The sequence below is a fragment of the Scyliorhinus canicula genome, chromosome 11 (genome assembly GCF_902713615.1).
Source record: "Scyliorhinus canicula chromosome 11, sScyCan1.1, whole genome shotgun sequence".
Lineage (NCBI taxonomy): Eukaryota > Metazoa > Chordata > Chondrichthyes > Carcharhiniformes > Scyliorhinidae > Scyliorhinus > Scyliorhinus canicula.
Window position 1 is genome coordinate 114,053,359 of NC_052156.1, and position 25,069 is coordinate 114,078,427.

Consider the following 25,069-nt stretch of genomic DNA (forward strand, 5'->3'; position numbering starts at 1 on the left):
TAGCAATTTGGTTCTGTATGTTATAGAAGGATGGGATTTCCATTGTCTCTCTCTCAGAGTGTCGCCCAACAATAATCCAGCCAGTGACTGACTTTACATCCTCAGCCACCTTTGGCTTGTATGTCCTTTTAAAAAAAACTCACATGCATTATCTAATGTTCAATATTTCCTGACGGAACTTGGTGTTTTGCCTTCATTATTATGACAGCATTCAGCACTCATGTGAAAGAATAGACAAAACTAATTTAAGGTGCAATCCACAATGCAATCAAATGAGACATATCAATTGCGCACTGCAATCTGTTTTTGATGGGGGGGGGGGGGGGGGGGTGGTGATGCTGGTTATCCAATTTAACCCACAAGATCTGCTCTGAGAAAATGGTTCTTTGCGAGCCTAATGTCATGAGAAGGGGGCAGAAATAGTGCTCTACCCGTACTTCACAGTATATGGGAGGAGGAAAATGACAACAAACCTTGTTTTAGTTAGGTCAGCCCCTTCATTTGCCATTTAATTGATGTCCTGGGCATTGATGGCGTCAGTTACATATAAACGTAAAGTAACGCTCCTGCCAAAACAGGCCCACTGAAGTTAGCAGTGATGAGGCAGTAATGCAAGGATATTTCTGGTTCAAGTTTCCACAGGTATAATGTCACACCAAGAAAATAAAATCAAAGCACAGTTCCAATTGATTTTTGTTGACCTTTTAAAAAAATTACAAAACTTCCATTAATTTTTGTTTTGTCAGTTGCGTTGAAAACTATTGCAAGTCTAACGAATGGAGTATGTCACCGTCAGCCAAATGATCCAGGAAACAGCACCACTCATGAGGTGAGCATAACTCACTTACGACTTTCTCAATGGAGAGTTCTCGCATCAAGCTCCACAAGTAACGATGTATATTGCTTGTTATGACACGTCCCCTCTTTTATATCTAAAAACGATGCAGGGGGAATAAAATAAAGCAGCTCATAAAACAAAAAGGCAAGGCCAACTGCAGCTTGGAAACAGCTTTGCAAGACAGCTTTGAAAATATGTGTCAAGGAAGGAAAGGAAAGATTTTGTGGGGACTATAAGATATTGCAGGCTTCAGTCGGGGATGGAATTTAGATATGACAGAAATCATAAAGCCCAGCATCCAGGGCAGGGTGACCGGTTACAAAATTTGAGTAATGATACACTTTAAATGTGACTTGGAGATACACTACCCTTTCTGAGGTGCGGTGTCCAAAGGGAGAACAGGTTCGCAAATCATGCGACTCACAGACAATAAAATTACGGCTGTTGATTTTTCACATTTACTCTGTCAGTGTACTGGGTCACAGAATCACCGTTTTTAGAGCAGGAACTGTACTCCTTTGCTATAGAAAACTAGTGGGGTGGAAACAATTTCCTGATATTTATTCTAAGAGGGCATGGTTCAGTGTGTTTCGGTGGCCAGGCAAGTATTTTCCCTTTGTATTAAATAGGCCCCAAGTTGAAATGCTGATGGTCAGACAAGTGGCTGGTGAAACTTAATGTCGCGTAGTGTGATAGTAATGCAAATTACTATTAAGCTATTTTGCTGGTAGGGACAGCTGGTTTTCAAACAATCGTGGCAGATATTTTTGAAGGATAGGCTTGCAGAGCATGAAGGTGCAAACGAACAAGAGCTTTATTGGAAATGTGTCTCTCTACTGACTGCTAGACTGGAATGACTATTAGTCTACCCAAACGGCCGATGGTGTCATCGGTACATCATGTGATCAAACTCTTAAAGTGGCCTTGCTGCAACTAGGAACAGACATGAATACAGAACACTTTTCTCCCCCTTTACATCAGAGGTTCCTGCAATGAAACACAATACAACGTTGACGATTAACAAACACAACTGTCAATAAGTTGGATTTTTTGGAGGAAATCAGTTCCCGTGTGGTTGTCGGCAAACCCTCAGGTGTCCGTGTCTTCATGTTGACTGTAACCTCAGGTGTTTTTGGTTGAGTTTGGGTGTCGTCTGTAGTTGTCTCAACTGAAATTGACGTAGGATTTGAATGTTGGCTGGGTGTTGAAATGTTCTCCACTGAGGTACTGTCTTCCATGGTAGTTTCCGGTGTTGTCAGGTTCTCTGGTATCTACAAGTCTTCACTTGGCATAGTTTGTTGCAGACTCTCAGTTGACTCTGTCTCTGCAAACCTTGCTCCAGCTGCTAAAAGTTGGTTTGTGTGTCTTCTCCACACAGCATCGTCTCGAGTTTGAATGGTGAACGACACCGGTCCTGCAAAGACAATGGCAGACATCCACTTCTCACTGGTGGGATAGTTATTTGCCAATACTTCTTGGTCTGTATAAAAAACACAGAGTTTAGCCCTGTTCTCATTCCGTACAACCTGATTCAGCTGCTTTTTCAAAGCTTTCACTTCAGAGGCTAGTTCCTTAGTTCTTGCCCCAGGCTGTCGCTCTGTTTTTTCATTGCCAACCGCTGCCCTTCCAGGCTGCATAGAAGGATCTCCTTTAGCTGAATCTTGTGGTATAGCCTCTCCTCTGCAGTGCCTTCTCTAGATTGCGCCAAGTCTCAGTCAGACCCTGTGTCTCCTCGGGGTTTCATTTTCACTGAATTCACCCTCAAGTTTTAGGTCTTGTTTCCGGAATTCAACTTCTAAACTATCTCGTTGAAGCTTTTGCTCCTGACGATTTCCAAAAGGGTTCTCACCTGTTAATTTAGCCTTTAGTTTGGATTGTTGAGCAAAGTCAGGTTATGGTAATTCGTCTTGTTAATGGTACGTTCATTAGACTTCAGATGCTGCCGTGGAGAGTGAAATAGGAAAGGAATATTGGTACTGCACTCTGAGCAGCTCCAACTCTTTTCAATTGATCATCTGGAGCAACTCCCTCCAAACATCCTTCATGAGTCTCTGTGCTGGCTCCTTTTCCTCCTATTGTTGCTGTTGTTTACGATCAGCAATCCTTTTATTCTTGTTGACCATTGATGCATGAAGAAAGTCAGCAGTCCGTTTCTCAAACTGAATGTTCTTTCCAATAAATCGAATGCTTCCTTACGGTAAGGCTTTACGATATACGCCTCAATTTCTTGTTCCACTGTGATTCTGAATTTATAAAGGACACCCTTGCCGAATTTCTCAGTGTACTTTTGCTCTTCATTTTGTTCAAAATATTCAGATGCATCTTCCGTGAGCTCTTCATCTTTTGTTTCTCGATTGTGAACCACATTTGTTACAGTAGTACTTGTCATAATATCCACTCATGTATATAATGAGGTGCAGACAGGCAGTGATTGACACACAGGATGACCAGTAAGCACACAACACAGTGCAGCCAATCACCAGACAGGACACTACCACTATAAAGCCAGAGGGCACTAGGTTTCCCGCTCTCTCTGGACCCAGCCACTGAGACAGTCAGAGTCCACGAGCGAGCAGGTGCAAACACCATGCGGTAGCTAGTAAGTCTGGTCAGGCTACTACAAGGTCACCAGTCAGATCAGTATAGTGTCGACCCACAGCTGAATATGTTTATCAGTTCTATCATTGAATAAAACAGTGTTGGATCTTCTCCAGTGTTAGACGTCTTTTTCTAGCTACCCTGCATCGAGTGCAGTCCACATCGAACCAACCTACCTAACACATCAGTACTGAGCCTTTGCCATCTTGGTCCCAGCACTGGTAGCCTGAGCCCTGGCCACAGCTGCTTTTAGAGCTTTTTCAGCAGCTGCTACTTTTTGTTCCTTTAGGCTTTTGTTTGGGTCTGTTTCGGACTGAGACTCGGCCCAGTTTAGCTTGATTCTATCCAACCAGGTTCTCCCCATTAGGGCTGGATAGTTACCTTTAACAATGTGTGGGACAAGTCTGCGGTCTGTCTGTTTATGTGCACAATGGCATCGACAATGACACATCAATGGCACTACTTTTCCAGTATAAGTTTTGACTATTATCTTTGAGTGTTTCAAGACAATATATCGTAGTTTCTCTTGGTAAACAGTTTCTGGGACCAACCAAACAGCTGCATGTGAAACACCAGCATTTTCACCAGTTGTCCGACCAGTGAAAGAGTGACCCAGTAACAGTTTGTTGCGCCCACAATGGCCAGTACGTTCAGCGACAGTTCGTCATCTGACTGTGACACTGGTCCCTTTTAGTATCACATGGATACTCTTCCCTCAATTCAGTTTTTCATTGGGTGTATTTGATTCTTGTTTTGAAATCCTTCTTTGAAATTTGTTGGGCCGAATTCCCCGTTTCAGAGATTAATTGCGGACGCCGGGACTGAATTGCGCAGGCTCTATGACCCTGAAAGCGGCACTGGCCCCAGTGTGATTCAGGACATCCTAATTGGCTTGCACAGACACCCCGTGGAACTAGTGCGATTCCAACAAACACTGGTATGTAATTGGCCGGCGTTGGGATTGGCACTGGAGAGTCTGACAAGCAGGAGCTGCATATAGGCACTCCACTCCCCACACACCCTCATCCCAGCCAAGAAGTTGGCACTGGTTGCACTGGAGCACTCCCATCCCATTGATGGGTCGGCTGGGGCCGAAGGGTATCGAGGGGGCTGGGAGGCACCCATATGACCTGTGGTGCTAAATTCATAGTGGGCATTCAGTGGCATGCACACCTGCATGGCTGCCTTGCAGGCTGCGGCAGTGGTGGTCCTTGTCCATCCCCTCCAACCCCATAGCCCACCTCCTGACCACCCCCCATTACTGCCCCCAGCAGTGGCAGAAGCCTCGCGGCTACGGCACAACTGTCAGTATGCTATAGCAATGTTGGATATTTTACGTACCCCATCTCTCTCCATTAGCAGCCACGGCACCTGTTTCCCGATTTTAAATACCACAAGTGAATTTCTTCAGGTGGAGGTGGAGCATTGCTGGGGGCCTGGAATTTGCCGGGTCGGCCCCATTAATGACATGCCACAGGCGTTTACTGTACAATTTGCATGCCCGCGTCAATGTGCAGCATGGAACGCATTCACGCTGCTGTCGGGGCACCGGAGCATGGCATTCCGTCAGGTGGCCAGCGCTGGCCTCAATTTGAGGCTGACATGCAATTCTCTGCCCAATCGCGTTTCCCGATTCCCCGGCCGATCGCGTTTCCCGATTCTAGAGTCGCTGGACAGAGAGAAGCCAGCCCATTTTTTCTTTCTCGAATAACTACATTCATAGAACATAGAACATAGAACAGTACAGCACAGAACAGGCCCTTCAGCCCTCAATGTTGTGCCGAGCCATGATCACCCTACTCAAACCCACGTATCCACCCTATACCCGTAACCCAACAACCTCCCCCTTAACCTTACTTTTATTAGGACACTACGGGCAATTTAGCATGGCCAATCCACCTAACCCGCACATCTTTGGACTGTGGGAGGAAACCGGAACACCCGGAGGAAACCCACGCACACAGGGGGAGGACGTGCAGACTCCACACAGACAGTGACCCAGCCGGGAATCGAACCTGGGACCCTGGAGCTGTGAAGCATTTATGCTAACCACCATGCTACCGTGCTGCCCCCAAATTCGACGTGCTCCTTTTCACAATAATTCTTGCATCTTTACTCCAGCAATCTGTTGCTGTGTATCCAGCCTGTCCTTTTCCTATTTTTGCAAGGGTTGTTGCAAAACTCCCCTAGTTCGCAATTAATTGTTGCAGGGTTTTTGTTACTTTACTTGCTACTGACAGTGGAGGGAGCACTGTTTCAGAGCTTCCCGGGCAGAGCACGTAGCAGGCTTCCTTTGATGCTGTTTTCACCTAAATCTTTGTTTACATTTTGGTTCCTTTGATGATTGCTGGTATTACTCGGCACCCCTCTATTGCCAGCTTTGGTGCAGTGATGTTTCTATCAACTTCATCGTTTGTGGATGGCTGCTGCGTGGATTGATGATTTTTCTTACTTCAGCGGATTTTAGGTGTTTGCAATGTGAATCAACCACCTTGTCACCAGTTTCTTTGAGGTATTTTTGAAGGATAGGCTTGCAGATCATGAAGGTACAAAGAAACAAGAGCTTTATTGGAAAGGTATCTTCTCTACAGACTCCGAAACTAGACTGACTGTTAGCCTGCCAAAACTACCGAAGGTGTCCTGCAGCAGGTGCGGCGAGGCCTCTGGCCCCGCTCCAATGTGACAGCCAGAAGTCAGGACTCCGAAAGACCAATAACTTCCCCCAATGGTGTCACCAATAGTGTTGTAGATGGAGGCAAAGACTCTATGAGAGGCCAGGCTGACAGGGTACAACACGCTAGTCACAATAATTCTCCATTCCACTCCCCGAATTGCTTCCAGGTCAGAGTTTACATTCTGTGAGGAGTTCCTCCAATCAGGAGGGAGTTCCGCTCCCTACTCACCTGAGTAGCTCATTCTCAGGTGTGATGGGGAAGCGGATATTATACAGCTCTGTCCCTGTAGGGGGTCGTAACAACTACATCATGTGATCGAACTCTTAAATTGACCTTGTTGCAACTAGGAACAAACATAAATACACAACAGATTCATTTTGTTAGGAGGAAAGTGAAGAGATAATATAAAATAAAATAAAGGGTACAATTCTAGAGAGGATTCAAGAGGAGAGGGATCCAGTGTATATGTGCATAGATCATTGACGATGGCAGGACAGGTTGTGAGCATGGTCCATTCTCAGTGCAATACACAACAGAATGGCGGCAGCAAAGATGGGATCGAACTTTTTTTTAAAAATTCATTTAAGAAATTAAGGATTGAAGAACATTGTGGGACACAATTTGGAACTCAAGGTTGATTTTGAGGACTTTTGAGCAGTTTAAAATGTAGCTAGGGGAAGTGATCAGGCTTTAGGTGTCCTGACCTGTGGCTGTCACATTGGAGTGGGGTCGGAGAACTCACCCCACCTGCTGTAGGGCACTAGTGCCTCACCAGCAGAGGTCGCCGACCTGGGAGGACTTCAGGCAGGGGATTCAGTCAGCCTGCGAGCTCCCCTTGGGGAGCTAAGATCCAGAACAGGACAGAAGTTGCATCAATGGTAAATATTTTCTGTGCTGCCAGACATGATAAGTTTTTCTATCGTTCTGTTTTTTTATTTGAATAAAATGAAGGTTGCAATAAGGAGCTGGCAATAGCAAATATTAGGGTTACTTTCGCGGATTTCCCAATGTCATGTGGCTGCCCAAAATGGGAAACCACATTTACCGGCTGCCGGGATGGGGAATCCCACAGCCAGCAGGGGGATGCCGCAATGGAAAACGGGTGCAGCATGGAGAATCCCGCCCTTAGCCATCTAATCTGATCTGACAGTGGTTCTCAACCAACCTGAGTTCCATAGGCATGGTCTTCATCAAAATGGCGGTCTTCCCTAGAACCTCTTCAGCTCTGCTGTTAATGGTACTTGGATCCAGCAGCATTACCCATATCAAACCCTCAGTGACAAACCTGTGCACCGAATGGCTGAGACTAGGCAGTCAGTAACTTTAACTGACAGAAGCAGTTTATATTGGCTGCTATTTACCTTTTAATTCATGTTTAATTTAAGTTGATTTTGGTTTGATTTAGGAAACAGGGGATGGGATTTTCCATTGCCAGATGCCGAAATCGCATTCAGTGATCAGGCGGAGAATCCCCATTTGCGACTGAATCAGGGTCAGTGCCATTTTTCGGATCCTCCGCCCCGTCCAACCAATTCAGCGTCATTGAGGCACGCACAGCACCCTGTTGCGGCGGCGTCAGTTTTGAGGCCCTCCCCCGATGCTCCACCTCCAATGGGCCGAGTTCCCGACTGCGCGGGTCGCTTGTGGTCTGAGTTTTTGGAAACCCGGCGTGGCGGCTGCGGACTGTGTCCAGCGCCACCACAGTTGGAGGAGGGCAACCGTGCTTCTGGCAGGGGGAGGCTTCAAAGAGGGCTGGGTGGACTGGGGGGGATGGCCTGGGCGTGGCGAGGGATTCCAGGGGGACACTATTTGGCCGGTCGGGTCGGCGCGCGGCCGGCATCTGTTGTACGGTGCGACCTCTGCAGGTCGTCGCAATGCACATGCACGGCCACGGACCCAACAATTCTCCCGCCTTATTTGTTGCGAACACTGGGTGATTTACGTGGCGCAGCTGCTAGCCCTCCTCCGGGCGGAGCGTCGATACAGGGGTGGCGCCGACTTTATAATTGTAAAACTAGACCCTTCCTCTGAACATAGCCTCAAAATCAGAGAATTCAGCCCAGGATCTCTATTCTCTAGAGTGTCAAAAAATGAGGGGTGGCCTCATTGAAACTTAAAAATTCATACAGGATATGACAGGATAGATGTAAATAATATGTTCCCCCTGGCTGACCAGTCCAGAACTAACGTACATAATCTCAGGAAAAAGGACAGGCCACTTACGACTGAGATGAGGAGGAATTTCTGTGTTCAGAGGGTGATGAATTCTTGGAATTCTCTATCCCAGAGGGCAGTGGAAGCTCAATTATTCAGCATGCTCAAGACAGAAATTGATGGATTTCTGGATACTAATCACATCAGGGGATATGGTGATAGCATGGGAAAATAGCATTGAGGTAGATAATCAGCCATGATCAAATTGAATGGCGGAGCAGGCTCAATGGACTGAATGGCCTCAGCCTGATTGCATCCTGGGCTTTATCAATAAAGGTGCTGAGCACAAAAACAAAGAAGTTATGTTAAACCGATATAAAACACTGATTCAGCCTGAGATGGGTATTGTATCCAGTTCTGGGTGCCACTCTTTCGGAAGGATGTGAAGGCATTAGAGAGGGTTCAGGATAGATTCACAAGAATAGTTCCAAGGGTGATGAACTTCAGTTCCATCGATAGATTGTCAGAATTGGGAGTGTTCTCTGTGGAGAAGAAAAGGTTGAAAGGAGTCTTGACAGATGCAGTCAAAATATGGTGTTGGTGTCGTCCCTTTTGATTTCTCTTTGTTCCCATTTCTTTTATTTCACCTTTATTGTTTTTTTAGTCAGGGGATCATTAATTGAGATATGCCATTGCATTGTGCGGAAGAAGTACAGAATTCAAAGTTTCAAATAGTTTCACAATTGGAACACTATGTCGTCAAGTTTTGTATTTGGGAAAGGAAATCCAAGACTTTCTGGCACCCAGCAGATTGGAGGGATTCGGTTTGATTGGTTGACTGGTGGCCAATGGGTTGGCCAGGGACAGTGTTCTGCCTGACAACAGACGATTGTTTCCTGTCAGGTAGGGGTTTTCAGAAAGAACCCGACAAAAGACATGAGACCCTCGAAGTAAGAAGTTTTGTTTTCTCTCTCTCTCTCCCTCTTGGCTGCTGGCTGCCTGCTGTCTCTATGAGTCTACAGTGAAGACCATTATAAGTTGAAGGAAATAAATAACACTCAACAGAAGGGAAGGCCTAAACTGAAGAAAGGAACTAACTGGAAGATATACATCTGAAGTCCAAGATCCTGGGGCAAGATTCTCCATCCCGCTGCACCAGTTTTCTGGAGAGCTGCACCCCCACCGCCAGTCTCCATTCTCCATCTATATATATATATATATATATATATAATATATATATATATATTATATATATATGCGGTGAGTTAGAAAGTGGGTGAGGGGGGGTGTTGTGAATTAGATAGTAGCTAACCAGTTGTATTGTTGCCTATTGAATACTAATTACTGTTAAATAATCAAAGGCTATTTGTGTTAAACTTTACAAACCTTGTGGCTATATTTAATCGGGATCGAACCAAAGGCATTTAACTTTAATTTCACCTCTGCAGTGATCCTGGGTCAAAGGAATTGACCGTGCCACTTGTCCAGGGTGTCATGACTATGGACAGAGTAGAGAGGTGGAAACTGTTCCCTTTGGGGGAAAAAGTACGCACTTAAGCTGATTGGTAAAAAACAATGGCAACTTGAGGAAAAATATTTTCATACAGTGACTGGTTAGGATTTGAATTGCACTGCGTGTCTTTTCAATTTGGCACCTGGACAGGACACTGGACTACATGTCATCAGGCCTGCCCCACCACAGAATAAGATGCAAAACCCCTCGTGCGTAATTAATGAATTTGGGAACTGGAAGATTTGATGTTTTTTCCCCACTTGCCTCTGAAGCGGGAAACACTTCCGCCTTGCCACAGGACCTCTCTGGCAGAACAGTGATGGTCAGGGTTGCGTGCTCCAGACAGTGACTGTGGGATGGAACACGACTAAATCACTGACCTGACTTGCTGAAATTGAACAGCTTCTGTAGCAAAAGTGGACATTTTCTTATCCAACAACTCTTGATGATTAGTTGCATTTTTCAGTTGCTTTGCATTACGATATCTCTGTGTAAAATAAATAAAAAGCTTCCATTTATACAATGCTTTTCATGACCTCAGGACATCCCAACGTGCTTGTCAGTCAATTAAGTGTTTGATTTTAAAGTGTAGTCACTGTGGCGATGTGGGAAATGCACGTCACCTTATGGACAGCAAGATCCCACAAACAGTAATGCAATGATCTTTTTTTTGCAACGTTGACTGCTGGATAAATATTGCCTCAGGGCACTAGGGATAAATCTCGTTCAGCAAAATAGTACCATTGGATCTGTTACACCCCCCCAAGAAGGCAGAATAGGCCTTGATTAAACTTCTCATCTGAAAGAAGACCTGACCATCAGGTCAGTGGTCCCTCAGGACTACACTGGAAGGCCAGCCTAGATGTTATGCTCAAGTTTCTAGAGTGAACGTATAAGTTTATCTGTGACCTCCACAAACTCTTTAATGGCGAGCAACTACGCTTAAATGTTGCTTCTGCTTCGCAGGTTTCTTGGCACCCCTCCTTACTCAGTCGTTCATACAGCTGGTCAGCTTTCATACGCATGTTTCTCACGCACAGGGAACGAATTAAAATGAGAATGAGATTCTGGCCTTGAAAAATGTAACTAGGGTAGGACCATGCTACTCGCTACTGAGCAACGACTCGCTTGAGCCACAAGTGAACGCACCCTTAATAAGGCCAACATTACAAAAATCAGGACTTACATGTAAGAAGCAAGGTATCAAAGTCACCGAAGATTGATAAAGACAGGCAGAGCAGTCGGCACTTCTGTGAAAGATAGTGCTAATGATTGCTTATGAGATGAAAATAGGAACTTATAAAAGGCAGTGCATCTGTGCAAATGCCAAGCCTCTGGTTTAAATTTCCAATTTGTTGGTCTGTCTGACATCTTCCTGGATTTCAGCCATAAACATAAGCATAAGGAAAGATCCAGAGATGAGATAGCTGTCAGGATAAATGAAATCATTAATTTGTTGTCTGGATGTTTTTTATTGAGATGCGTTATAGGCAGTGGATAGAGAGATGGTAATGTACTTGGCAATATGTAAATATTATATGCTAAAGACTGAACACATGACAGAAAATTTTGACATAATGAATCTCATCATGGATTTTTACTGTTTTTCAATGGATGGTGCTATTCTTTGGGGTTAGCTAAATGGTGATATAATCATCCCTAATGAGAGAATATTTTCAATGCTTTTTCAGAATACCTATGTTAATAACCACAGGGTCTCCTACCAGGATTGCTAACTTCTGTAAGCATTGCACTGAAATAGCTCATTTCATTCCTGTTAAAGTATATTGAAGTCTTTCCACCTCAATTTAGAATCTGTCATTTCTTGACCATTACACTAAGTGCCACATTTTACTGACATAATGCAAATGATGGCCGCAAAGCAAACACATACGCAAAGCTTTGCGCCGTTGATTGCTGGTGTCCAATGTGTGCTGCATAATTTTACAGCTGAAAATTGCATTTAGCCACATTTTTAAAAAGAACGCCCCACAGCTGCACAAACCCAGAAGGATTCTGCCGTCCCGCTCAGCAATTATTTCCTTTGTTCCTTATCGGTTACTGGTGATAATTTGAAGAGTGCGAAAATGTATTTGGCTCTCTGGCCTCAGGCTGCAGGCTTTTCTGGAGCATTCTCTGAATTTCAACTGTTCTACGTACAGAATATAAACAAATGCTAGCACTGTTTTTGAAAACAAAATCAAAGATATTATCGAGCAATGGCACTTTAAGAACTGTATTGCTGACAACAGGATACCTGATTACTCACTCCAACTTCTGTTTTAATAGATGGAGAGAGTTCAGACTCACGTATATGCCCTGAAGGAATGCTGATATGATAGCCCTTAGATGGTCTAATTCCAGATAAGCCTTTGAGATGCAAAGTGTGCTAAAAGAGGATGTGCAGCAGATGCTGTTATGCACTGGGTGTACTGCTTGTTCATCACCCCAGGATTTGGGCAGTAATTTTTTTGAAGGTGCTCAAAATTATTACAAGTTCTGATCGAGTCAATGGAGCATAACTGTTCCCATTGGTAAGAGCATAGTAACCAGAGGCTACAGGTTGAAACTAATTGGCAAAAAATAAAACCAGGGAGAAAATGAGAAGTTTTTTTTTTACACATAGGGAATTGTCATGATCTAGAATGCAGTGCCTGGAAAGGTGGTGGAGTTCAACTGCGTACATTGAATTTAAAATAATGAATTAGATTTTGAAAGTGTTTTCAATTTAATCACCTGCTGCATTTAAAAATTATTTGGAATATTTTTACGACTATGTTAAAAGATGGATGGATAAATATTAATTATGGAAATGTTTAATATTTATTATGTGCAAATATTGGGGTTTCCTATATATGATATAGAGGGCAGCACGGTGGCGCAAGTGGTTAGCACGGTTGCCTCATGGCGCTGAAGTCCCTGGTTCGATCCTGGCTCTGGGCCACTCTGGGTGGAGTTTACACATTCTCCCCGTGTTTGCATGTGTTTCGCCCCCCACAACCCAAAGATGTGCAAGGTCGGTGGATTGGCCACACTAAATTACCCCGTAATTGGTAGAAATGAACTGGATACTCTAAATTTTAAAACAAAGATATAATATACAATCCAGTATCAGGCCATTTATTCCAATCAATCCATGCTGGTATTTATGCACCACTCAAGCCTTCTTCAATCTTTCCTCATGCAAATCCGCTATTGTGACAATCGTGATCCCTTCTCTTTGATATTACAACATTATTAAAGTTGCAGGGTGGCGTGGTGGCACAGTGGTTAGCACTGCTGTCTCAGAGTGCCAGGAGTCAGGGGTTCAATTCCGACCTCGGGTGACTGCATGGAGTTTGCACGTTCTCCCCGTGTCTGCGTGGGTTTTCTCCGAGTGCTCCGGTTTCCTCCCACAGTTCAAAAATGTGTACAGGTCAGGTGGATTGACCACGCTAAATTGCCCCTCAGTGTCCAATGATGTGCAATTTAGGTAGGGTTATAGGGAGTGGGCTTGGGTAGGGTGCTCTTTCCAAGGGCCGAATGGCCTCCTTCTGCACTGTAGAGATTATATGATCCAATCATCATTAGAGAAAGGGCCAATCAAACCTCAGCAGTTCTACTTTATGTAGCAATATTTAGACAAATGGTGATGTGGGGCAAAATCAATAATGTTTTGCTAATGTTTCCATCAGGATAAACCTATTGCAAAGTGGAGTTGTTTGCATTTATTTACCTCCCTGCCTTGTGCACATTGTATTCATGTCGTAAAATGTTTTGAATACTTTAAAAACTGGGGTTTTTGTGAGGGATGAGAGTTGGCCACATGTTGTTAAAGGTGTAATCGCTTACTCAAAAGAGGAAAAATAGTGAAGCTGGAGTTAAGTCTGAGATGGAAAATAGAAGATCAGCAAATTGAAGACTGAGAATAGGTTTGAAATAGGGACCCTCCCACATGGGAATAGGTCAGCTGTTGAATGGATTGCTTCACTGGAGCACAGCTGAAGGAAGCTATCATCCCATGGTTTTAGTGTTTTAAACTATTCAAATAACTTCCTGACGCCTGACTGTATTTTGCTCCGACATGCCTCCCTTCACCAATTGTTTAGATTTGTTCATTTGAAGGACCTTTATCACCCTACACTTTCCATTTGAGATCCTAACAGAGCTAACTTTGTGAAACATAGGTTTTCAAAGTCAGCTGGTTGGGAAACCAGTATGGTTCTAACGTAAAGGGTTAACGTCGGGAGAGACTGATACCGATGTAGCTATGATGCAATGTCGCTGAGATCTGGTGGGAAACAGAAGTACAACCTTGTGTCATGTTACTGAGATGTACATTGATCTCTAAATAAACAACAATGGATTTTACAAATAACAATCTTCGGGTGACAGGTAAATCCGAAAGAAACCCAGCTAGACCCTGAAAGCAAGATGGAAAATGGTGGCAACTGACAGAACGTAAAAGACCCTGAAAAACCCCAAATGAAGACAGCTGATCTGAAGGACCGACAAATCCTTGGAAAAAGGATCAGAAGGAAAACCGTTTGAAGTCTCACCTGAGAAAGGAGCATTGTGAGTGCATCAGATGTGGGCTGGTGCACAGGTTCAGAGTCCAGACAGCAGTGAGTAGAGATCTCAATCTCCAAACCAACCTACTAAAGCTGAAATAGATCCAGAACTTGGGACAAGCATGGAGTAATGGCCTATAACATCTGATCTCTGGGGAACATATCCAGGGTTACCCCTAACAAACAAGCACTGAGGAACCCCTAGTCACCCCCCAACACTGCCACCCACCCACCACCGCCCCCTCAACAGGGAGGATTGAATATCAATTGCCCAGGAAATTCAAACATCTGGTTGGGCAATTGCCCCCTACTGGGAATCACCTAATACTCCAATTTAAATTGTTGTATTTGCATGGTTCTGACTGTCTTACAGGAAGTATATCGCAGGAAACGTTCAGAGAATTATAACCATTTCTAACTCCTGGAAAACTCTAGTTGACACCACAGACCCCCATGGGAGTCCCCAAGTACCTTGTTCAGCCTCCCAACCAATTTCCCCACCCCCGACTACACTCTACCCCCCCTGACTATCGCTGAATCCCCGACTACCCTCCTCACCCCCCCCGACTACCCTCCTCACACCCCTGACTACCTCCACTACCATCCCTTGCCACCTCCCCACCACCCACTCAGACTACCCTCCCCATACCCTAACTACCCTCTCCACTCACTGTCGCTTGGTCGAAATCCTGGGTGTACCTGGGTGAACTGCAGCATTCAAGGAGGAGTCTAATCACTACCTTCTCAAAGGCAATTAGGAATGCGCAATAAAATTGCTGGCCAAGCCAATGATGCCCAAGCACCATGAAAAGAGTACATGCAAAACCTTATTCTGTCCCCTTCCCCCTCCCGACCTAAGCCTACCCATTTCCTTCCCCTTGTCCTCTCAAAGAGGTCCTATAAGTTGACCTTCTCGAGGCAGCTGGTGCCATAAAAATGAATGCATAGCTTCCTTACCCATGAGCCATTATGACAGTTGTGGAGACAAGCAGTGCTGGAACATAAACCATTTGACCAGATCAAAAACCTCCTAATTTCACCAGAAATTTGAGGACACTATTATCTCACAACCATCGATAATTTCTGAACGACAAACTAGTCATTCCTCAAGCACTTTGGACTCATCCTTCTCCAGAAAATCTATCAAGGTCACTTGAAGATCGCAAAATGGCAAGCAAGAGCCCAGCAGTCAAGTCCAGTGGCCGGGCATCAGTCACTTCATTGAAGAGTGCAGAGAATAGCCAACAGCAGAACAAACCACTATGAGGCTTGTAGTGGTCGGCCATGTGAGGAGGGGTAAAAATGACTCCTCTAACATACCACTCCAAGTCTGACCATAACAGGGGTTTTTTTATTGTGAATTTCGAAAAATGAAGGAATTTTGTTCAATGCCTGTATTTAGCAATTTACATACTGATTGCAACGAGACGAGTAAGACAGATGTTTAAAACAAAAAGGGTTAGTTTTTATTTAGGAAAAAAAAACACGTCAAGATAGCAAAATATTTCAAAGTGTAAACTCATGCTTCTCAAACTTTCATGACCAATATTCACATTCACTCACACATGCAAAATTTACAAGTTTTCCTGCAAGAAGTTACTTCCTTAGCCAAATTAACATTCAATTCCGAACGATTTTTTTAAACTTGAGAGTTCACTGTTTATGAATCCTTGACTGCAGCAGCGACAAGAATTGTTCCAAGTTCCTTTACATACCGAGTTCGAACATATTCTCTGTTTGAGACAAATGCTATATCCAGTACATTTTAGTAAGTCCTGATTGGAGTGGTTCTTGACATCCTTAGGTGAGAAATTCTGGGCAAGGATGTTGTAGCATGTCTGAATTGCAATTCCTTAAACTGGTAAACTTACAATATCAGACATCAGGTGACTTATGGCAACCATCTTTAGTCGGTGTCTTTCCAAACGTCTTTTTTAAACAGTTCAGTACATATTTGGTCAGTCGGTGAGATTAATTTCACTCCTGCACAAGTCACATTGTCATAACAATTGTAATAGAAAGAGCTGCACAACCAATACCCCGTAGAATAGAGATGGATCTAGGGAAATATCAGAAGGAACAGAAGAACAGATATCATTGGGAAGGAAACTAGTGAAACTTTGCATAGACTACTTAGATCTGGATGGTGACAAGGGCAGGGATTCTCCCCTACCCGGCGGGACGGGGGCCCCGGCGTGTCGGAGTGGCGTCAACCACTCCAGCGTCGGGCCGCCCCAAAGGTGTGGAATTCTCCGCACCTTTAGGGGCCAAGCCCTCACATTGAGGGGCTAGGCCCGCGCCGGAGTGGTTCCCACACCACCAGCTGGCATGAACGACCTTTGGCGTCACGCCAGCCGGGGCCGAAAGGACTTCGCCGGCCGGCGTAAGTCCGCGCATGCGCCGGTGTGTCAGCGGCTGTTGACGTCATAGCGGCGCATGCGCAGGGGAGGGGGTCTCTTCCGCCTCTTCTATGGTGAAGGCCATGGCGGGGGTGGAAGAAAAAGAGTGCTGCCATGGCACAGGCCCGCCCGCCGATCGGTGGGCCCCGATCGCGGGCCAGGCCACCGTGGGGGCACCCCCAGGGTCATATCACCCCGCACCCCCCTCAGGACCCCGGAGCCCAAAACCTGCGCCGCCAATCCCGCCGATAAGAGGGGTGGTTTAAACCACGCCGGCGGGAGAGGCCTGTCAGCGGCGGGACTTCAGCCCATCACGGGCCAGAGAATCGCCGCGGGGGGCCCGCCGACAGGCGCGGTGCAATTCCCACCCCCGCCGAATCTCAGGAGAGGAGAATTTGGGACAAGGCGGGGGCGGGATTGACGCCGGCCCCGGGCGATTCTCCGTATCCCGGGGGTCTGGGATTCTCCAGTTTCACAGCCACATATTTCTTGGCAGTGGGAGGTAGCGTGTCGCTTGCTGGTGTTGGGGTTCTCTGATCCCGCAGCTGTCAATGGGAATTCCCATTGAAGCCACCCTCCGCCGCCGGAAACCTACGGGCGTCGGGTGCGTTGCCGGAGGCACCAGAGAATCTCGCCGCCAGAGAATTCCAGCCAGGGAATCAGAAACAGGTCAAAACACTACAACCACGCAAGCATTAGACCCTCCTATTGAATGGTGAGTACAGTTCACCGCCAACCACCAACTGAAATCAGGACTAGACTTGGGAGATTATTCAAGACACCACAGAAACTAACCCTGTGAACCAGTGGGTAGTACACAGCACCAGGGTCCCAAGTTTGATTCCTGGCTTGGGTCACTGTCTGGGTGGAGTCTGTACATTCTCCCGTGTCTGCATGGGTTTCCCCCGGGTGCTCCGGTTTCCTCCCGCAAGTTCCGAAAGATGGGCTGTTAAGTAATTTGGTCATTCTGAATTCTCCCTCTGTCTACCTGAACATGCGCTGGAATGTGGTGACTAGGGGCTTTTCACATTAACTTCATTGCAGTGTTAATGTAAGCCTACCTGTGACAATGAAGATTATTATTATTGAAGCCTAAGACTTTGGGGGAGATGCAAGAACATTGAACAAAGAACATACAGTGCAGAAGGGGGGCCATTCGGCCCATCGGGTCTGCACCGACCCATTTAAGTCCTCACTTCCACCCTATCCCCGTAACCCAGTAACCCCTCCTAACCTTTTTGGTCACTAAGGGCAATTTATCTTGGTCAATCTATCTAACCTGCACGTCTTTGGACTGTGGGAGGAAACCGGAGCACCCGGAGGAAACCCACACAGACACGGGGAGAACGTGCAGACTCCGCAGACAGTGACCCAGCGGGGAATCGAACCTGGGACCATGTCACTGTGAAGCCACAGTGCTAGCCACTTGTGCTACTTTGCTGCCTGGTGTATATAATTGTGATCCAGACTTGGGGAGAGACAGTGGGCCGGAGAATCGTCGGGGTGGGCGTGAATCCCACCCCCGCTGTCCTCCGAATTCTCTGGCCCCCCAAAGGTCGGCGAGGCGTGAAATGCGCTGCCCACCTCGGAGAATGGCAGGTACCGGTGCGACTCAATGGGCCCCGGGGCTGCCCGAATTCTCTGGCCCACGATGGGCTGAAGTCCCACCCGTATTTTGCCGGTCCCGCCGGCGTGGATCAGACTAGGTCCCTTACCGGCGGGACCTGGCGGCGTGGACGGGCTCCGGGGTACTGGGGGGGGGGGGGGGGGGGGCGAGGGGTGATCTGGCCCCTGGGCGTGCCCCAAGGTGGCCTGGCCCACGATCGGGACCCACCGATCCGCAGGCGGGCCTGTGCCGTGGGGGCACTCTTTTCCTACGCGTCGGCCATGTCAGCCTCCGCGATGGCCGACGCGTAGGTGAACCTCCCCCAAATGCATGCACGGGGATGACGTCAGCAGCCGCTGACGCACCCGCGCATTCGCGGACTCTCACCAACCAGCGGACTCCCTTCGGCCCCGGCTGGCGTGACGCCAAAGGCCTTCCACGCCAGCTGGCGGGGCGCAGACCACTCTGGCGCCGGCCTAGCCCCTGAAGGTGCGGAGGATTCCGCACCTTTGGGGCGGGCCGATGCCGGAGTGGTTCACGCCACTCCGTCCCGCCAAGACCCCCCCGCCCCGCCGGGTACGGGAGAATCCCGCCCAGAGAGTGAAGGGTTAACATCAGGAGTACCAGATACTGATGTAACTACTGATGTGATACAATGTCAATGATGTGATTAAGCCACAGATCTGGTGGGAAGTGGAAATACAACCTTGCGTAGAGTTACTGAGATGTACATTGACCGATAAATGAACAAGAATTGTTTTTACAAAGTCTATGGTCGCATTCTTAGGATAACAGGCAAACCTTTATATCCCAAGCCGAACTAATTAATGCTATGGAAGAATTTAAACGCCCCCACCACCCCACATCCCCTGCTATCTCCCGCTTGTTTTGGGTCAGGTTGAAATTCTGCAAAACTTTCTTTGTGTTTGTGACAAGGTAAAATGTGCAGAGTGTGTGAAGGAAATGGTCCCAAGAGGCATGAATGCTTTTCTTTTCTGCTTTGATCATTTGTTCGGCCCTTAAGCCCCCACTGCTTCAGGGTTTTCCACATCACCTTCATTGCTGGAGGGCCACTGAGCATTCAACCTAAAGGTAGTTCTGTCAGTCATTTTCAGCAAATTCAGCAACAAGGTAATCAATGACTAGCATTTATTCGAGCTGTGTCGCACGATGAGCAAAGGAAATGAAGTGTTAATTCCAGTCTTGCTATTTCCCATGGGTTGTTGCAGCTGACGTTCCATCCCAACATCATCAGAACATCTCTTGGGCGAGATTCTCCATCCCGCCGTATCCGTTTCCTGGTGCAGCGTGCCCCCGCTGGCAGCAGGATCCTCCGTTCCGGCAGCCGGCTAATGGGGTTTCCCATTGTGGGCATCCCCATGCCGTCGGGAAATCTGTGGGCCTGAGTGCGCTGCCGGCGAAGCGGAAGATCCCGCCAACGGAGAATCCAGCCCCTTACTTTTCCTTCCATCATGGCCACTTCTGTTATCTGTAAGATCCTGCTTTTCCTCCTTTCCACCTCCAGATAACATCCTCACTGAGCATTGTGTCTCTGTCTAATAGTGATAATTATTTACTGAATAATAACTTGTTCGGGTGTCATTAAATATTATGTAATTTAACATGTACACATTTTTATGACTTTCCCCAATTGAAAGGGTAAGAGTACTCAGTGGGTACGCCATTCAAACATTCAAAATGTCTCCTTGTGAATTCTGTGGAGTTCAACTGCTGTCCACAACATTCATTAAGGTGCAAGCTCCTGATCCTTAGGAAATGCAGGGTTGCCGAGTGTGGTGAATGTATTGCTGTAACAATTCATCATGTGCTTATCTGTATTACGCTGTTGCCCATACGGGCTCCACCTATGGACCATTGTATGGTACTGCCTATAATGTAGCATGTTGGGGCCTGTGTGGGCTCCACCCCTGGCTCCACCCCCTGAAGGGAGGTACAAAGAGCAGTCGCCCTGTAGGCGGCTCCCACTAGCAGACCAGTCACAGGCAGGCACTGTTTTAGTTGATTAAAGCCACAGTTTACTTCTACTCCTGGTTTAAATTAATGGTCGCATCAATTTAATCAACTACAACACCATTATGGAATCGGCCCTCAAACCTGACCGACTGAAGCTCGATCCGCAGGCCGCGGAGGCGAAAGAGATTTTTTCGCACTGACTCTGCTGTTTCAAGGCCTACCTCGCCGCCTACACCTCCACCTCACCTTCCGTCTCTGACGAACAGAAGCGGAGTCTCCTCCACGCACGGGTGAGCCATTGAATCTCTGTTCAACTTGACGAAGCTTCCGCCTACGCAGACGCCCTCGCGATGCTAGAACCCATCTATATAAGGCCCGTGAACGAGGTATACGCGCAGCATCTCCTCACCACTCGCCGCCAGCGTCCCGGGGATATTGCTGGAAGAGTACCTACACGACCTCAAAGTCCTTGCACGATGCTGCACTTACCAGGCCGTTACGGCCACTCAACATATGGACCTCACCATCTGGGACACCTATGTGGCTGGAGTCAGGTCCAACTACGGGAGGCAGCGCCTACTCGAAAAAGGTGCCCTAGACCTGGAAGCGATGGTAAAATTAGCCTCCTCTCTGGCAGTAGGGTTCCAAAGCCTTAACGCTTTCCCGTCCAATCACACAACATCCTCGTGGACTCCCGACCAAAGAATACTCCAGGCCTGTGCCACGCGGCTGCCCACCCACCATGGGGGGGCTACCCTGTTATTTCTGCGGCCAGCCTCAACAACCCAGGCTGCGCTGCCATGCCCGGAACGCGTACTGCAGTGACTGCGGGAGAAATGGACATTTTGCTAAAGTTTGCCCGGCTTGGTCCAAAAATTCGAAATCGCAGGCCCGACCCTCAGAATCACAGGCCCGCAGATCCTGCAGTGTGGCAGCGTGTCTGCCGGCTCCGCCCCCCCCCGGATGCGTCATCGGCCTCATGCTGTCCATGGGGGCAGCCATCTCCAAGCCCGCACAACATGTGCGACTCACAGGGGCCGCCATCTTGGCCATCGCGGCCCACCACGTGTGATTCATGGGGTCCGCCATCTTGGACGCCATCCTCCTCACCGCCCGACACGTGCGACTGACGGGGGCCGCCATCTGCAACGCCGCCCGACACGTGCAAACAGTGGGGGCAGCCATCTTGGGACCACCCCAGCACCTCCAACCATGCCGGCTACCCGCAACTCAGTGCGGTCACCCTTGACCAGTCGCGGCCCAAACACCTCTGGAGCTCTATGATAACCGTCTGGGTAAACGGCCTCCGGGCGGATTGGGAGCTGCCTCTTCGACTCCGGGAGCAGAGAGAGCTTCATTCATCCGGACATGGTAAGTCACTGCTCGCTCCCAATCTTTCCGGCGCATAAAACCAGCTCCCTCGCCTCCGGGTCGCACTCGGTGCAGGTCCGAGGGCACTACTGCAACCCTCGCAATACAGGGCGCCGAGTACACCAATTTTAAAATTTTATGTACTCCCCGACCTCTGCGCTCCTCTTCTATTGGGACTGGATTTCCAATGTAACCTCAGGAGCCTAACTCTAAAGTTCGGCGGGCCCCTACCCCGCTCACCGTATGTAGCCTCGCGACCTTAAAGGTCAATCCTCCCCCGCTCTTCACAAATCTCACCGCCGACTGCAAACCAGTCGCCACCAGAAGCAGGCGATACAGCACCCAGGAAAGGACTTTTATCAGGTCCGAGGACCAGCGATTCTTGCGGGAGGGAATCATCGAGGCCAGCAATAGCCCCTGGAGAGCTCAGGTGGTGGTCGTCAGGACCGGGGAAAAGAACCGGATGGTTGTAGATTGCAGCCAAACCATAAACCGGTACACGCACCTCGATGCGTACCCCCTTCAACGGATCGCAGACATGGTTCATCAGATCACGCACTATCGGGTGTTCGCCACGGTGGATCTGACGTCTGCATACCACCAGCTACCAATCCGCCCGGAGGACCACCACTACACGGCTTTTGAGGCAGACGGCCGCCTTTTCCACTTCCTCCGGGTCCCCTTTGGCGTCACGAACGGGGTCTCGGTCTTCCAAAGAACGATGGACCGAATGGTGGACCAGTACGGGCTGCGGGCCACATTTCTGTACTTGGACAACGTCAGCATCTGCGGCCATGATCAGTAGGACCACGATGTCAACCTCCACAGATTTTTCCAAACTGCCCGAACCCTTAACCTCACTTACAACAAGGAGAAGTGCATTTTCCACACAACCAGACTAGCCATCCTCAGCTACGTCGTGGAAAATGGGGTTCTAGGACCCGACCCCGACCGTATGCGCCCCCTCCTGCAACTCCCCCTGCCCCACTGCCCAAAGGCCCTTGAAAGGTGCCTCAGGTTCTTTTCATATTATACCCAGTGGGTCCCCAACCATGCGGACAAAGCCTGCCCACTAATCAATTGGAGCAGGGACTCGTCGTGGTGCATGGACCACTGGCTTGGCATCAGGCCGCAGTAGAATCTTGTACTCGTACGGCAGCGTGCCCATCTCGGTAAATATATCTGGGTACTGGGTTCGGATGTCGTCAATGCTGGCCTGAAGATCCGAATGGGACGGAGTCATGGTGAAGACCCTTTGCATGAGGTTCAGTTGCTTGCAGGCGTGCGCACCCAGCAGGGATGTCCCGTTTGGTTTAAAAATCTTGAAGCGTAAGCTTGCTTGTGTGCGTCGGCTGGACACCGGCAGATGGCAGGACCCCAGTGCCTTGATTGCATTTCTATTGTAGTCCAGAAGTTTGCAGGTAGCTGGAAGTATTATGGGGGGCTTCTTGATGCTCTTGAAGTCCACCTGCGAAATCAGGTTGGCAGAATCACCTGTGTCCAGTTTGAACTGGATGGGGCAGTGGTTGACCTTCATCACTGCTCGCCATTCGTCCTCAGAATCCACGGCCAGGATTGATTGGAATTGCGATGTGTCCGGTGTGGCGTATTCGCACTTCGTAATAATGCCCACTCGGTAAGTGTTGTCCAGATATTAATCATCTGGATCCGTCGCACTGCCTGGATCAGAGTCATGCATTTGATGTTGCACATTTCTGATGCGCTGCTTTTGGAATTGGGGGCGCTGGCTCCTGACTGGTGGTGCAGATCTGCACAGGGCTGCATAGTGGTTTGGTTTCCCACAATTTAAACAGCATTTGCCTCGTGCAGGGCAGTTTTTTAAAAAATGGGTGGTGCCGCAGTTCGCACATGTCATGACGTCAGCGTCATGATGCTCAGAGCATCGTTATGCATGCGCGGTGCGGTTCTCGGACGTTTGCACCTGCGCAGTGCGGTTTTTGGCTGCTTCGTGTTCCCGATCGCATTGCACAAGTGTCGGGCCCCGGGAAGAGCGCACAAAATGGCCACTTTCGTCAATGTGGAGGCGCTGCATCCAGGAGATGGCCTGAACACTCTCCACCTCGTGGGAGGCTTGTTTTTCACTTTCTGCCGTTTTGTACTGTGAATAGCAATTTTTAGAGAGCTCATGCACAGTACACGTTTCAATCGCGACTGGCAGGATTATGTGCTTGATTTTCAACAATTGCTCTCGCAAAAGATCAGAGTGGACTCCAAAAACGATTTGGTCTCTGATCATGGAGTCACTGATATCACCGAAGTTGCAGGATTGCGCTAGCAGTCTAAAGTTAGTTAGATAGGAGGTGAAGGATTTCTCTTTACCTTGCATCCTCTGCTTGAAGATGTAGCGCTCGAAGATTTAGTTGGTGTCCACCTCGCAGTGGCTGCCGAATTTGTCCAGGATGGTTTGGTACTTTGTTTTGTCCTGCCCTTCAGAAAAGTGAAAGGAGTTGAAGATCTCTATCGCATGGTCACCCGCAGTGGTGAGTAAAAGAGCTATCTTCCGCGCATCGGAAGCGCCATTCAGGTTGGATGCTTCCATGTACAGTTGAAATTTCTGCTTGAATGATCGCCAGTTGGCACGAAGATTGCCGGTGGTCCTGAGCTGATGAGGAGCCGGAATCTTGTCCATTGTGCCTGTGTTCAGTAGCTGGTTGTCACGGATCTTGCAGAGTTGAACTAAATAGATTGAACAGTCACTCCTGGTATCATGTTGTTGCTTCGGATAACACAGGCTGCTACTTGATGCAGTCTTAACTAAAGGATGCTCCAGACTCTGAAGTGAGTTCAACGTGTTTATTGAACTATTAACACAGTTCTCAAATGAGTTTGACTCTGCTAATCTAACTCAGTTTAACTGTACCAACTTACTCTAAGCCACGTGCTGGGGTGTGATGCTGCTGGTCAACCCTGTCTAACTCTCTAGATGTCTGCCTGTGGAAAGAGGCAGGGTGTGAGTGCCTCATCTCTTTTATAGTGTTTATGTCATGCCCCCTTGTGGTGATGCCACCTCTGAGTGTCCTGACTGCCCATTGGTTGTGTCCTACTCCGAGTGTTCATTGGTTGCACGTTTGAATATCATGACAATTAACAGGTTCGATGCTGAGAGGCGTTTTCCCCCTTGGCTGGAGAATCTTAAAAACTAGGGGTCATTGTCTCAGGATAAGGGGTCAGCCATTTAGAACTGGGATGAAGAGAAATTTCTTCTGTCAGAGGATTGAGAACCTTGGAATTGGCTTCCATAGAGGGCTGGGCATGTTCAAACTGTGAGTATATTCAACATTGAAGCACACAATTTTTTAACATTCAGGGTTTTAAGGAATACAAGGATAAGGCAGGAACATGTGCGCAGTTCGAGGTCTATTCCTGCTCC

The 25,069-nt window shown here is 47.8% G+C and overlaps 1 protein-coding gene across 1 annotated transcript in view; it reads left to right on the forward strand.

Moving 5' to 3' along the window:
- LOC119973662 (serine/threonine-protein kinase 33-like) overlaps positions 1-25,069 on the forward strand; it is a 176,906-nt gene that overhangs the window by 40,926 nt on the left and 110,911 nt on the right. The window contains exon 2 of the mRNA XM_038812045.1: positions 747-829. The gene's annotated coding sequence lies outside the window, so the exon portion shown is untranslated. The remainder of the gene's footprint in view (positions 1-746; positions 830-25,069) is intronic.